Source organism: Oryx dammah, unplaced genomic scaffold (assembly GCF_014754425.2).
Source record: "Oryx dammah isolate SB20612 unplaced genomic scaffold, SCBI_Odam_1.1 HiC_scaffold_3, whole genome shotgun sequence".
In the NCBI taxonomy this organism is placed as follows: Eukaryota; Metazoa; Chordata; class Mammalia; order Artiodactyla; family Bovidae; genus Oryx; species Oryx dammah.
Genome location: NW_024070187.1, coordinates 27601041 through 27605484, shown reverse-complemented (window position 1 = coordinate 27605484; position 4444 = coordinate 27601041). Strand labels below are relative to the sequence as shown.

General features: G+C 38.0%; 1 pseudogene; it reads right to left on the bottom strand.

The window, feature by feature from the left end:
* Positions 1 to 2537: 2537 nt before the first annotated feature.
* On the bottom strand, positions 2538 to 2897 carry LOC120861919 (annotated as a pseudogene).
* Between the last annotated feature and the right edge of the window lie 1547 nt (positions 2898 to 4444).

The following is a 4444-nucleotide window of genomic DNA, read 5'->3' as shown; positions in this document are numbered from 1 at the left end:
GATGTCTCTGATCATGATGTCTTCACTGAAATTGATTATTGATCCTTTGTCTCTTAGCTGTGTCTAGATTAGACATTCTTTCAGTTTACTCGGGCTAACATTTGTAGCCCTGAATTATGTAAACTGATGGACTTCTCTTCTAAAAAACAATGTAACTTTTAAGAAAGTCAGTGTATCCTTAATTGTGCCAATGATGCTGCACACTCCATAGTTTGCTAGTCAGATTTACAACCCCAAAGCAGTATTCTCTTTCCTTTTTCTCTTTCTTTTAAAAACTGTAATTAGTTTGTTCCAAAGCATTTCTAAAACATATGTTTAATCTATAATTTTGGGGACATAATAATCCCTAAATGCCATACAATCAGTCTCTGCAGCTATGGAGACCTGTGTCCTGATTTTACACTCATGGTTTTGAAATCTCTAATCTTCCATGTGATTCTATTCTTTCCAGTAAGTATCACTTTCATCAAGTATCAATCTCTCTTTCAGAGGCCAACATATCCTTGTAATTGCATCTCAAATTAAATTTATAGTTAAGGGATTCTCTTGTGACTGTTAATTACTAGGTCCAACAAAATGAGAAAGGAGGAGAATTACATTTGTCTATCCTGTATTCATTATATGCATCCTCTCATTTTAGACTCAGGGCAAACCTGAAAAGAAAGGAGTATTTTTTTTTCCTTTATACAGGAAAAAAACTGAGACTTCCACATACCAGAGAATGTTCTTAGATCCCCAAACTGACAAAACTTTAGGTAAAAATTTCCCTAATCTAAAGAGGGACAGGGAGATAAGGAGAGTGAGACAGCAGGAATGCCGTTTGTCACTGCCAGGAAACAAGGATGCTATACTTGAGATTAACTGACAGGGAAACAATGACCTTCTTCTTTCATTAATTCACACATATCCTGTATAGTCTCGAAATATATTTATTCAATAGGTGATGCAAACTGCTTGAGATATAAAGGAGTATTACAGAAGAAAACAGTGCCCAAATTAACCCTCAGCCCAGAGTACATACTAATTGTGTCCATGTACTTTTGTTGAAAAATAAATAACATAAATGATAGAGCCAAAATATCAACATTTAATTCATGGATAGATGTGATTAAAAATCACTGAAATTATAAACTGCATCATCATGGTCAAGCACATCCTGCTGACTGTTTTAATTTGAGCACATATATTTGTCAATTTGAATTGAAGTGCACATTGCAAGGAGTATGCATGCTTCCTTTCAAGGTCTTGTTAGGACAATATGCAATAACAATATTAAACAATAAACAACTCATGTACATATTGGGAAAGAAATACTTTGACAAATAATATAAAGACTAAAGCAGTAAAACATTATAGTTTTTTTTTTAGAATATATACATATATATATTTAAAGGATTTGATAGTTCCTTATTAAGCAAAATCAAAGTTTGGCTATAGAATGACATGAAATGTCTAAGTTATAGTCAGCACAGGTTGCTTACGTAAAGACATTTCCATTTTAACATAAACAGCATAGCACAGCATAAAGGCACATCCCAATTTGACTCTCTTAAGGTACAAGTTAAACATCTATCTGTTGAGTGGTATCATCTCCAGAAGTCTGTATACTGAGTTCAGGTGTGGATTCAAGGTTTTTTGGGGTCTTTCTCAAGGGCTCTCCTTCTCTTCAGTATTTCTCACTATTCCCATTTTCCTTCTACTTACATGGAATTGTCATTCTTAAATTTAAATTAACTAGTTAATTTATTTGGCTGCACTGGGTTTTAGATGCACATGTGCAGAATCTTGTCTTCATTTCTGCATGCTAAGTCTAGAGCTGTGGCATGCACACTCTAGCGGAAGCTTGCAGGATCTAGTTCTCCATCCAGGGATGGAACGTAGGCCCCCTGTACTGGGATTGCAGAGTCTTGGCCACTTGACCACCAAGGAAGTACCTGACATTTTTAAATTTAACACCTTATTTTCATCACTTGCTCATGTCAGTTCCTTGAAATGTTATTGTCCATAAACTTTGACATATATTTTTATAACAGAAGCAGAAGCTAAAAGATGTAGACACCACACAGTTTAATCCATGGGTATTTAAAAAGTATAAAGTAAGAATTCAGTTGCCAACTTACTGGATATTGTACATTATTAAATGTCTATTTTATGTCCATGATCTGAAACTGACTTCTCACCCAAGAAAAGGGATTCATTTCTAAGCATTTATGTCTTTCTTTGGGCTTCCCTGGTGGCTCAGACGGTGAAGTGTCTGCCTGCAGTGTGGGAGACCTGGGTTCGATTCCTGGGTTGGGAAGATCCCCTGGAGAAGGAAATGGCAACCCACCCCAGTACTCTTGCCTGGAAAATTCCATGGACTGAGGAGCCTGGTAGGCTACAGCCCATGGGGTCGCAAAGAGTCAGACACGACTGAAGGACTTCACTTTCACTTTTCACTTTTTGATGGAAACAGAAGAAAAGTTTCCTCTTTAACAAAACTGTCCCAGGGGTGGGGGGAAAAAAAAAAGCTTTCCAAATCAGAGTACGTCTTCCTTAAATGTCAGTGTGTGGTAAATAAGATATGGTAGCAGTCGTTTAAATTTCACAAAAGCTAGTTAAGATGGTGTATTTTGCCATTCTGCAGATGGTCCATCTGAGTTAGTTCTGTTATCAGTGTTATTTTCATCTTCTGTGTCATGTTCATCATCACCGGCGAAGACCTCATGGGGAGCCGTCACCCGGGCCTGTGCTTCCTGCCGCACCTGAGAGCACGAGCTCCTTCACCAGCTCCCTCGTCTGAGCCACACCCGATAAGCTCTGGAAAGGGTCGGTGACGCCCCCGGCGCCTCACAAGGCACCCCTCGCTGCTGTCGCTGCACTTCCAGTCTGAGGTACTCGCCCTGTAACAGCTCCATAGCGACCGCTAAGCTTCAGGAGCATGCCACAGGCAATAGGTTATTTTTAAGTTCGGAGAATAACTTGTCTCTCTTACTGCCTCCTTGCCCAAAATTAAAGGAAATATCACCTGCTGTGATAATCAAATATCTTTAGTATGACTTTAGATGGCAACACAAATTCCAATCTTTGTAATCACTTCATTCGTACAAGAGTGTGAAAGATACGTTTAATTAATGAAGGATGTAATGCAATAGTAGAGAAGGGCCCATGAAACATATGAAGATAATAAAAGGCTGAGATTTGGAGATGAAAAAGATAATAGCATCTACCAAACAAGCTTTAGGACTCTCACTTGGAGATAAATTTGTTTTGTAGTAAGATGGATAGGTATGAATATATTTGTTGTGTACTAACAGCAAGCTCTATACACCACTGGACACTGATTCATTTCCCTGTACTCATCCCCAGGCTGTCCTTAGAACCTCCGGGCAGTGCCTGTTGATGCTGTGTAGTGATTAGTACAAGTGGCAGAGATACTGGCAAGAGAGGGCTCATGAGTCCAGCAGAATTATCATCCTGCTCACGCTCAGTCATGTCTGACTCTTTGCAACCCCATGGACTATACCATACCAGGCTCCTCTGTCCATGAGATTTTCCAGGCAAGAATACTGGAGTGGATTGCCGTTTCCTCCTCCAGGGGAACTTTCCCACCCAGGGATCAAACTCAAGTCTCCTGTGGCTCCTGGCAGGGAGGTTCTTTACCCCTGAGCCACCAGGGAAGCTCCAGCAGAATCAAGTGCTAGAGTTTATATCCAAGGGTTTCCACTGAGGCATACCCCTCAAAGCAATAGCCTGTTTATTTTGACAATAGAAATAATTTTCAAAAGGTTTGCTTCCTATATTCATTTTATATTACCCCTTGCTAAGAACAATTGTCTTCTGTGTATTTCAATGCATATGTCTCTAGTGAACAGTATGGTCCTGGTGGAACACGTGAGGTAAAGCAACATTTCTGCCATTGATCATTTCATCCATAAGGTGATTTTTGTCTTGAGGTTGAAAACTGTTGTGCAGTGTTTTACCTACTTAGTATCAAATACATTTAGTAACTGATTTAAGAGAAAATATGATGATGTACATATATAAAGAAATATTATTTTCTCATAAGCTTTTGTTTGTACCTACCAATTTTATTGAGATATAATTGACCTACAGCATGTATGTTTAAAGTGTACAGCATGATTTGAATCACACACATCATAAAATGATTAAGACACTAAGTTTACTGAACATCTATCATCTCAGATATGAAATAAAAGAAAAATAATTTTTATTTCAGTGAGAACATGGGATTTACTCTCCTTAAAACTTTCACATATAACATACAGTAGTGTTAACTATATTTATCATTTTGTAAATTACATTCCTAGGACATTGTTACAACTGTAAGTTTGTACTATCTGGCTACCTTCATCCAATACCCTCTTCCCCACACCTTTTGGTCTTTGGTAACCACAAATCTGATTTCTTTTTCTATGAGTTTATTTCTTTTTGAATTATAATT